Source organism: Thamnophis sirtalis, unplaced genomic scaffold (genome assembly GCF_051295495.1).
Source record: "Thamnophis sirtalis isolate CommonGarterSnake01/CBP01778 unplaced genomic scaffold, rThaSir2_p1.2 scaffold_5, whole genome shotgun sequence".
In the NCBI taxonomy this organism is placed as follows: domain Eukaryota; kingdom Metazoa; phylum Chordata; class Lepidosauria; order Squamata; family Natricidae; genus Thamnophis; species Thamnophis sirtalis.
The window spans coordinates 41,750,641-41,762,738 of NW_028261385.1; the positions used below are offsets into that span (position 1 = coordinate 41,750,641).

The following is a 12,098-nucleotide window of genomic DNA, read 5'->3' on the forward strand; positions in this document are numbered from 1 at the left end:
TCTGTAGATATTTTCACAGCCCTCTTTTTGTATATATGTGGAACAGCTCAGGCTCATGTTAACAGCCTATTTTTTTCATGCATTATTCTCCATTTTATACGTACCACTGTAATTGAGACCAAAAGCGGTTGACGTGGTGTGCCAGTGCCTCGAGGCTGTTAGGGTCTGGATGGGGTTAACAAGCTTGCACTCAATCCGGATAAGACCGAGTGGCTGGTGTGTTTCCCTCCCACTAATTGGCCAAGTTTTCCATCTCTCAGGCTGGGGGGTCAAACAGTACGCCCCTCAGACAGGGTTCACAATTTGGGAGTCCTCCTGGACCCACAGCTGACTTTTGAACACCACTTGTCGGTTGTGACCAGGGGGGCATTTGCCCAGGTTCGCCTGGTGCACCAGTTGCATCTCTACCTGAACCGGGAGGCCCTCACAACAGTCACTCGTGCCCTTGTGACCTCTAGACTGGACTACTGCAACGTGCTCTACATGGGGCACCCCTTGAAGAGCATTCGGAGACTTCAGCTTGTCCAGAATGCAGCCGCGCGAGCGATCGTGGGTGCACCTCAGTTCACCCATGTAACACCTATCCTCCACAAGCTGCACTGGCTGCCTATTGGTCTTCGGATACGCTTCAAGGCGCTAGTCGTCACTTATAAAGCCCTTCATGGTATTGGACCTGGGAACTTGAGAGACCGCCTGCTGCCAATTACCTCCAATAGACCGATTAGATCCCACAGATTAGGCCTCCTCCGAATTCCATCCGCCGGCCAGTGTCGACTGGCGACTACTCGGAGGAGAGCCTTCTCTGTGGCTGCTCCGACCCTCTGGAACGAACTCCCCGTGGAGATTTGAACCCTCACCACCCTCCAGGCCTTCCGCAAAGCCCTTAAAACCTGGCTGTTCCGACAGGCCTGGGGCTAAAGAGCTTTTGCCCCCCCCCCTCGAATGGTATGGTTGTTGTGTGCTTTTAAATTGTGTATTGTTCTGTTCATCTTTTTTATTCTTTATTTGTACCCCTTCCCTTGACTTGGATTGTGAGCCGCCCTGAGTCCCCTTCGGGGAAAAGGGCGGCATATAAATGAAATAAAATTCAAATTCAAATAAATAAATTATGGTCATAAGTCTTGCCAGTCATTAAGCGAATCACTATGTGATTGTGCCCAAATTTATTACCTTTTTTTGCACAGTCATTAATTGAATCACGGTGTTAAGTGAACACCATAGTTGTTAAGTGAATCCATTGTCTACAAAGGATGTTTTTTTGCCAGAAACCAGAATAAATAACAATAGCACATAGACTTATATACTGCTCCATAATGGTTTACAGCATTCTCTGGACAGTTTACAATGCCAGCATATTGCCCCCAACAATCTGGGTCCTCATTTTACCAACCTCAGAAGGATAGAAGGCTCAGTCAAGCTTAAACCCTGTCAGGATTGAATTCCAGGGTGTGGGCAGAGTTAGTCTGCAATACTGCAGTCTAACCACTGCACCACCAGGACTCTAAATGCTGGTTTCCAGCAAAAGTGTTGAGATGAGATACTGCAAATGGCAGTAAATGTGGATTGGTTGCTGAACACCCAAAATATGACCACATGAACACAGGAGGGGCTCACCCATCAGAAATTCACATTATGGTTGTATGCAGTCCTAGGGAGGTCCATTGTAAGTCAGGATTAACCTCTATTATATATTTGCACACACACACACACACACACACACATGATATATATCATATTCAATGTAAGAATTGCAAAAAAGGAACTAATGTGAACATTTACTCTTTTATTGCAACTATCCAGAAAATAAGCTAATCTTCCTTTTGTACTAGTGTAACTTTAATGTTGCTGACCTAGATTATATAAGTAGGTTTAATCTATTCATTTAAAACTCATTCAAAATCAGGAACTAACATAGACAGACATGGAGATCTGGTATTTTCATCAGTTGCTACTGTTGAAAATAGTCATTATTCATTCTTGTAAACTGCATTATATTTGGATAGAAATGTTACAGACAGCAGTTAATTTTTTCAAGATCTGAAATCTTCACTATTGTTTTTGTTTGTGCCCATGCACATTTGATCTCTTGGCTCCCACAAAATCCTTATATCTAATATATAATATCTCCTGAGGGTTTACCATTCTTCTACAAATCTTCTACAAATCTAAGTTTAATATAGTAAAATTCTATTTTACTTTTTTATTTCATGTTTTATTGTTCTAATGCTTGACATGTCATGGGAATTAAAAGAAAAAGAAAAAAGAAAACTGAAAGTCCAAATAGTATGCCATATATATATGGCATTATTTGGACTTTCAGTTTTGTTTTTTTGTATGTATGTGTGTTGTTTTTGTTTGTATACATATATGTATGTATACATGTATGAATACATGTATGTATATTTGTGTGCATGTGTGTGTGTGTATGTATATATGTATGTATGTATGTATGTATGTATGTATGTATGTATGTATGTATGTATGTATGTTGCATTTGTGCTGAAAAATAAATATATGCTGGTCTTGTTGTATTTGGGTCTTTTCCCGTGTAAGATGTGTATATAAATATACACATACATACATATATAGATTGTTTGAGAGAGAGAGAGAGATCTACAAAATTCAAAACCAACAATTCTTTTTCTGTACCAGAGTTTCAATTAGCAATAATCGCGCCTCGGATAAACCTCATTGGCTACGATACTGCCACTGCGCAAAGCTGTACCAGAAAAAAATGCTGATTTTTAAAAAAAATTAAGTTGGTGCTAAATACATTTCTTGATAACCTCCAAGGCTCAGCTAATACATTCCCCGGACAACATTGCTTGTTTCCAGGCATGCACTGGAAAAAAAAGAATTGCCTCTGCCAATATTTAGTAACTGCAGCCAATCCTGAATACCTGCTCAACTGGAGTAATAGATTCAGGCTGGGGAATTTTCCTGCCAAGGTTTTATAAGAGTTCAATTGAAAGGACATGTTTCCTCATTTAACTGCTACTTAGTTACAGATAATCAGTCCATTACATTTTGTTTGGACTATCATCACATATAGCTATTACCGTCACACATTCTGCCTGAAGTTGCCTTTGAAAAATATTTCTAAATTTTACTTGATTTAGAATGCTGGTGATAAATGCTTCTTTGCTCTGGGGCTTCAATCATATCCATTTAACCAAAGTTTCATGGCTCACAGCCGTTTCTGGAACAATTTACAGTGCTGATCATAATTTATAAAGTGGTATGCCTCGCAGGTCCTTCTCTCTGTTGCACTGACCATGAAAGTAAGTTTGACAAGAATGAAGCAAGGTTCTGTGGCACCAGTGACATGCGGTGAGGTTTATGGCTGGTGGGTTTCAATTTTTTTAGACTTGTGGACTTCAACTCCCAGAATTCCACAACCAGGCATGCTCAGTTCCAATTTAAAGCGACAGCATTTGTTTTTCTCCTTTGCTAAATAAGTTTCCTTCTTTCTTTTTCTTCTCCCCCTCCTTCCTCCCTCTCTCCCTCCCTCCCCCCTCTCTCAAACACACACACACACACACACACACACACACAAAGTTGCACCAGGATTCAGAAAATTTAGGTTTTCCTCCTCAGCCCATGTTAACAATACCACTAGCAGCATTTTGGCTGGCAGGTGTAAGTAGAAGTGGAAATTCATTCTACTGAAAACATTGTTTTTGCTTATGATTAGATAATTAAAATTTCAGAAGACCCAAAGGGATAGTATTAGAGTATTACATAGTGCCTCATCTACGTCAGGAATTTTTCGGCTTTTAACCCTTGCTTAACTCTGCTCGAGTGTTCATAAAAAGTCAGACTAGATGAGGCACATCGTTCTCCTGCCGCCTCCTGTAGAGGGCACTTTTTAAGAGGCTTTTTTAAACAGTTAAGCACTAAGCAGAGTCATCCATGGTGACTCTGGCAGCAACTAGCTCAGCCTGACCTCAGCTCATGCCTTTTTCCTTTTACATTTTTTTTCTTTTCATGATGACAGGAGGTGGTCTCTCAGGTACCCAGGTCTGATGCCATGTAGGGCTTTATAAGTAATGACTAGCACCTTGAGGCGCGTCCGGAGACCAATGGGTAGCCAGTGCAGCTCGCGGAGGATAGGTGTAATGTGGGTGTACCTAGGTGCACTCACGATCTCTCGCTCAGCTGCGTTCTGGACTAACTGAAGTCTTCGGACACTCTTCAAGGGCAGCCCCATGTAGTTACAGTAATCCAGTCTTGAGGTCACGAGGGCGTGAGTGACTATCCGAAGGGCCTCCCGGTCCAGGTAGGGTCGCAATTGGTGCGCCAGGTGGACCTGGGCAAAGGTCCCCCTGGTCACAGCCGACAAATGATGTTCTAACGTCAGCTGTGGATCCAGGAGGACTCCCAAGTTGTGAACCCTCTCTGAAGGGCGTATGGTTTCACCCCCAGGCTAAGGGATGGAATAACTGGACCATTTTGGGGAGGGAGGATCAATAGCCACTTGGTCTTGTCGGGATTGAGTGCAAGCTTGTTCGCTCCCATCCAGACCCTAACAGCCTCCAGGCCCTGGCACATCACTTCTACTGCTTCACTGAGTTGGCACGGGGTGGACAGATACAATTGAGTGTCGTCCGCATACTGGTGGTATTTAATCCCGTGCCGTCATATGATCTCACCCAGGGGCTTCATGTAGATGTTAAATAGGAGGGGGGAACAGGACTGAACCCTGCGGCACCCCATAGTTGAGGGGCCTAGGGTTCGACCTCTGCCTTCCAACCAACACTGACTGCGATCTGTCCGAGAGGTAGGAGGAGAACCACCATAGAACGGTGCCTCCCACTCCCACCTCCCGTAACCGTCGCAGAAGGATACCATGGTCGATGGTATTGAAGGCCACTGAGAGGTCAAGGAGCACTAGGATAGAGGAATAACCCCTATCCCTGGCTCACCAGAGATCATCGATCAGCGCGACCAAAGCAGTTTCCGTGCTGTAGCCAGGCCTGAAACCGGACTGAAAGGGATCCAGAGAATCCCTTACTCCCTCTATTTCCCAAAGTTATTCTCACACCCTATTTCAGCTCTGGAACAGGGTAGGCAGCAATATTTTCTGTGACTTTACCACAGCTGATCAAAACATACTTATTTAGACAGGTGTTTCAGTTGATGATACAGGTTACAGTAGATACTTTATATGTATTTCTGATGGATTGTTATATAATTGTGCTTGTATCTCCCTGTGGTGATCGGCTTTATGAACCATTTGTGGTGGCAATATAAATCTACATATAAAGAAGGGGTATGTTTTCCTTCCCTGGATGTCTTCAAGCAGAATTTAAACAGCCATCTGTCATGGATATTTTAATATAGCTATCAGAGATTGACCTTAAAATCCACTTTTAATTCTGATTGTCTAAGTATGATAATATAATTTCTTTGATTTAAGCTGTGCTTCCAGTGTGGCACTTGGGGCCAACAAACTGTTTTACAACATGTTCCTTATGCTAGCAAACTCTCAGTCCTATCTATTGTTATTGATATCTACTATGTATAAGCATTTTAATGTAGCCATTAGAATCCACTAGGATTGGTAAGACTGTGACCCAACCCAAAGCAACCATTTTAAATATAATCTATACCTCCGATGAGGTCTCAGGACCTTCCGTAACTTCCAGTATATTTTTGGAAAAGAAAATGTTAAAATGATGCAATCCCTTTTTTGGATGCTTGGACAAGTCTCTAAATTTTGGATACAGAAGTGGTTTGCCATTTTCTCCTTCCTACGGCTGGAAGAGAGTGACTGGCCCAAAGTCACACAGCCAACTTCGTTCCTAAGGTAGAACTAGAATGCATGATGTCCCAGTTTCTAAACTGGTACCTTAACCATTATACCACACAATCCTACTATGGCAATTGTTAAATGAGGTTGTCCATAAAACACGCTCACAATTCTAAATATTGACCCCAAAACTTGAGGAATCTCTGAACTTGTTCATTCACTGCAATGGCAAGTGCTTCATGTGAAGCTTCAGTACATAGATCTCACACTTCTGTTGGGTTGGCTGTGAGCTTCCTTCAAAGTGATGTTGTGCCATTTTATAGCTTTTTAAAAGGAGAGGATTGTTGCTGCCGTGTCTGCTTCAGAAGCTCTTTTCCAATAAAACACAGGAGTGCTTGTTTAGTTTTTTTGAAAATAAATTACTACAATAGTCAAACATCAGCTATTATTATATAAACATAAGCATTTACATACAGAATATAAAAAGAATATTAAAGCTGCTGGCCCTGCATTAACAAGATCATTAATGGATATTATCTCTGCCTTTATGAAATAATCAATAAACATTCCCTCTGAGTTTTCTTTCTTCATGTCATAGATGCAATTATTTCAGCAACTTGTGCAACATCTTATATAACCCCCAGCTGGTGATTTCAATTTGGATATGAAAGAACTTAACACTTTATTTCATACTTCATACAATTTCTTCATACTTCTCATGATCAAGCATATAATGCATTGACATTTTGGGCATTAACCTCATACACATTGCCAATACACAAAATCAGTTTCACTCATCCAGACTTTCTATAATTTCACAAGATTTGGAGACTGATATTTTCATGGTCTCCAAATCACAACTTTGGTTGTGCTTTGCTTTAAATCTTATCTCTGAATACGGTCTAATTTTTTTCAGATAACTTTGGGTGATTTTGACCCAAATTTTGATCACTTTTATCATTTAATTTTTGGTATATTTGGATTCATTTATAAAATGCATTTCGTTTATTCAGTTAGGTTTAACATTTTTTGAAATGAAAATAGTGCATGTTAAGAAGTGAGAGGAATAGAGAACTACTTCGTACTAGAGGGAAAAAAAACATACTTTACAGGGTGCCTTTAAAAGATAACCAGTGATATTTCAGACAATTGCATGGCTCATTGGAGAAAGAGATTTACTACCACAAACCTGTTTTAACCTGATTATGCAAATGAAACATTCTTTACAATATGTGATAAAACTATCAATAATAAGAAAAATATGTTTGCTAATAGCTGCAGTGATGTGGATCTGAGCATTTGTCTAATAAGCAGCAGAGTATTCCACTTGACTGTTACCATAAGGTTCCTTTAGGGGGCAAGAATTTAGGACAGGAGATTTCAAAAATTTGAAATCTTTGCTACCATTTAGAGGTTGTCTACATCAGTGTTTTTCAACTGTAGTAAAACATGTGGACGTACTGACTATAGAATTCTGGCAGTCAAGTCCACATATTCTAAAATTGCTAAGGTTAAAAAATATTGGTCCAGATCTTTGCAGCCCAAATATGGTTATCTTAGATATTATTAGTCATAACTGATATAATATTCCCTGACTGAAGCTATTATAAAAAAGTTAGTTACCTTAACAATTCCTGACTTGCTTAAAATAAAGTAAGAATCTCACTTAGGATTTAATCAAACAAAAGGTTTCATATTTTTTTAAGCCACCCCTTTGGCAGAAAGATTCAACAAGCAAGAATCCACCAGCTTTATGGCACGGACCAAAACTGATGTTTTATTTCACTAAAGAGTTCATACACTATTTATAAGGAAATCTCTCCAGTAGATTTTTTCCCTTTAAATCTAGGAAGTAGGGTCTTTTTTCAAATATATAAGAAAAATAATTGTCCAATGCAAAAGTACATGTGAGGGGGGGAATTAAATCAACATGTATCTGTAAAATTAGATTCCAAAATAAAAGGCTATGTATGCTCTTATTAACATATTTACATTTATTGTTCCACAGACAAGGAAATATTACAAGCCTATTTTGCCATTTCATCCAAAGTATTTGTTGCCCTGCAAACATCAGATCACTATCAGCAGAATATCTCTTTTTTTAGTAAAATCCAACCTGTATCTCAACATCAAAAACAACATTGAACGAAAACTACTGCAAATTAGAACGTTTCCCCTCCTTTTCATAAGATTGCCCAAGAACAGGACGACAAGGAATTAACTCCTTCCATTCTTAGCCCTTGTTAAATTGACCACTTGAAGTATTAATTTATAAAATGGAGGAGTGAGAAGACTCACACCCAATTTCTCCTTTGCATAATCTACATTAATGAGAATACTGGTTCTCAACTTCTCCTTTAAAAGCTTTTTTGGACAGGGATTGGAATAAGGAGTGCATCAAGAGTAATAGACTATGGTTTGTATACTAGATTCTGCAAAACATTCAGAAGAGGTGAATTCTGCAAAATATTCAGAAGAGGTGCTATTTAAAGTACATCAGCATCAACAAAAACAACCTCTCCTTGAACCAAAGGTGCTTTTTCCAAAAGACAATTGGACTTTCTTGATTTAAAAAAAAAACATTTTGCTTCTCATCCAAGAAGCTTCTTCGGTTCATCTGTAATGAGAAGCAAAAACTTTTTCAAAGAAAATACTAAGAAATCCAATTACCTTTTGGAAAAAGCACTTTTGGGACAACCATGATCTAGATTGGGGGTGTCAAACTCAAGGCCCATGGGCCAAATGCGGCCAATGTTGTGCTTAAATCTGGCCTGCAGGTCAGCCTAGAAAGAGCAAAGGATCGGTCTGCAATGGCTCTGGCAGTCCAAACCCCTCGCGCTCTGTTTCGGTTGGCAGACTGCTGCAGGAGGCTATCCAAGCTGAAAACAGGGTGTGGGGAACCGTGCACACACCCCTTGCCCCATTTTGGCCATAGAGTGCTGCAGGAGGCTTTCCAGACTGAAAACATGAGTGGGGAGCCATTCCCCCCCCTCCGGCCAACTGCAGAGAACTACAATGCTGATCCGGTCCTCAAAGAAATCCAGTTTGACACCCCTGACCTAGATGATAGACACCTCTCCACGAACAATTAAAACAACTGCCCCAAAACGTGGGGCTATTCTGAAAGCTTTCCTTAGTTGTCTGCTTCTGTCTTCAGGCATCATTTCCACTGGGACTGCCAATGATGTGGCTGCTCATGCCTACACCCACAGAAACAACCTTGTAATCCTTATACTGATGTGGTTTAATCTATGATGATGAATACTTCTTTCAGTCTTGGATTGCAGACTGTGATTATTTCCATGTTTATCTTGGAGGTACTTTAATCCTTTTTTTACTTAGGTTTGTCCCCAACGCTGTTCTGCTTCCATTTGTCTAGCTTCCCACAAAGTGACACTATTTACTATGCTTATTTTATGTTATATACTTTCTTCCTCGTCTTGGTCATCCCACGTGTTTTTAATTGGTTTCTCAAACATCCGCAGCAATACAGCTGCTCTGTTTGGCAGACGTAAGGACCCACAGCCACCATTGCCTCTCTCCATCTATAGTTTAGATATTTCTTTTGGCACAAAAAGGAAGAGTTGTAATTGGATGTGAAGTGTTAAGAGGCATGTAGAATTATTGTGACCACCCAAGTAGTGAGGAGGGTCTTTTTGCAAAGGAGATCATTCTTGTACTTTAGACCAGGGGTCTTCAACCGTGGCAATTTTAAGCGTGGTGGACTTCAACTCCCAGCTTTGCTGGTTGGGGAATTCTGGAAGTTGAAGTGCTTAAAATTGCAAAGGTTGGAGACCCCTGCTTTAGATTCCTGTTTTTCAAATTAAAAGTTTGTGTTATTTTTCATAAATATTTTTGTTGCAAATAGGTTTAGTTACTATGATGATGACCAGTTATTTGGATTTGGATCCAGCATTTGAAAAGCAAAGTTCTTGTCCATCTGTTTAAGCTCTGCAGGTTGTGTGTGTATGTATGTTTTAGCACACAGAACATGTCATAATTAGTCTGGAATTTTATGAAAGAATTTCAAATAAATTCTTCAATATGATATTTTGGAAAACTCTAGAATATGGGAAGGTAATTAGGTAGACAGACAGGTGGATAGTGAACAAAAAAAGTAAAATGTTACTGCAATAAATATAACAAGTGTGGACACTTAAAACAAAATAGGAAGAATTCACCAAAATAAGATCAATAACCATAAATAATTGTAATATAAATTACAGTATATAAAATGCACAATAAAGTTAAAAGACTGAAAAAAGGGAGGAAATCAAAAAGTACTTTGCCAGTGATTTTTTTTTTTAAACCCTCTTAATTTAGGTGTCAAGTGAGTTTTTTCTGAGAAGGTCATTCTACAGATGGTTTTTTTATCACACTGAAAACAGTCCTTTCAAATATTTAAATACCACATTTCATTCAGTGAGAAATACTAAACACTTCTGTTCTTAATGTCAGATAGGTAGACAATTTTATTATAAGCCTCTAGGCACCCAAAATCTTCAAGGAAAATCTTGCTTCTCGGCTGTAGAATGGGGTTTGTACCTTGATCCAGAATCAGATGGGTTCTGTGATAGTTCCTGTGCTTTGGAATACATTTTCTTCTGCTATACTCCAAATTCTTAATCAGACTTATTCTATAATATTTTAAAAATCTTATTCATTATGATTATCAATTATTAAAATTAATTACTAATTACCAATGAATATTAATTATATTAGCTGTGAATATTCATTGGTAATTAATTATTTGATCCAATATCTCTGTCTGGATGGGAAGGTTTTTACCCATTTCTACTCTATTTTAGATTGATTTAATATTTTTTGTAAATAACACAATGAAATATTTGTAATAAATAAAAATGAGGAATGAAACCTTAAATTTCATACATGTGTACACTCTTTTCTTAGTTTCTAGAATGTTTTTGACAGTGATTGTGCTAATGGCTCTTAATCTTGTCATTTTGTATATTATTTACTAAGGTTTCATTAGTGCTCCATTTTTTCAGACTCTGAGCAGTGCCCAATAATTTTAAAAAATTAAAACCAGCATAGAATATAATCTCAGAAACAGGACCCCAGATGTTTACAGACATTAAGGTGGAGAGGTATCTATGTGTGAAATTTGTATAAGTAATTTTTGCTCACTTAGGAAAGACCCAAACTATCTGAATAATTGATCTAGAGATGTAATACTTAACTAAGATTGTTCAAGGGGTAATCCTTGATCAATTCAACAGATTTTAAACCTGATCTTTCAAAATACTAAAGTGAAAGTAAAAAATATATATTTGTGACCATACATAATAGGTCATCAATCCTAAACATTGCCTTAGAATCCACTTCTGATGGCTTCTTCTAAGCCCATATAACCCATCTTAATCTTAGGATCAAAATGTGCAAATATTTTAATGTCCTAAATAAATTAAAATAGATATTAAAGGCTGACTTTTTTTTTACACTCCCCGAATAGTTGCATCTCTAGCTAACAATAGATAGAAATATTCCTGACATTTGTGCAAAATATTATAGGGAGGAAGAAAAGAAAAAGAAAAGAAAAAATGCCGTTGCATTAATTATCAGTTTTCTATTTGACAGTTTAATTAAGAACAGGAGAAAGTGTGTTCAAAGCTTATAGGATTCATGATGAATCACATACATTCTTACAGGCATCATATTCATGTTTCAATTATACACATTGTGAACTGATGAACAGCAATCTCGCATCTTCTATTTAATAAATGTGATATCTGTTGGAATTGATAATATTAGTTCAGTAATTATGAGCTGTTATTTTCAGGCATCAAGGGGAAATGGAGAGATATCCTGGAAGTTTGCCATCTCTCTATTTCTTTCTGGCAGAGTCCTATGCCTTTAACAGATGTGTGATGACAAAAATGAAACAGGTGACTATTTTCTAGCATATGAAATTGGATTCACACGGGAATTGCTTTAAGCACTGAATGTCTGCTGGTTATATAGCAATTTAAAAATGCAGTAATCATCAGAACAAAAGATGGCAACACCCATAAATGATATATATTAGCTGGATTTATTTTTAAGTACGGCCAACAGCACAATCCAACTTTTTTTCTGAAACAAACTTCTTATTGTCATTTGTTTATCTTTCGGTATGTGTCTTTCTGTGAGTGTTCAATTTGTTCTGGAAGAATTTTGTTTTATGCCGGGTGTATTCTACTTCCCCCTTAAAAGACAGCACAGACTTTCTATGTGCGTTTCCACAGACATATTTCTCATGTTAGCTGCAGATTATTAAATTCCCCCATCTGGAGGGCACCGGCATGGGAAAGGCTGAGATTAGTCTTCTGACATAAATACAAAACAT

At 38.5% G+C, this 12,098-nt stretch overlaps 1 protein-coding gene and 1 pseudogene across 1 annotated transcript in view; both read right to left on the reverse strand.

Moving 5' to 3' along the window:
• Positions 1-12,098, reverse strand: part of LOC148045345 (uncharacterized) — a 73,714-nt gene that overhangs the window by 55,117 nt on the left and 6,499 nt on the right.
• LOC148045346 (U4 spliceosomal RNA) lies at positions 2,561-2,721 on the reverse strand (annotated as a pseudogene).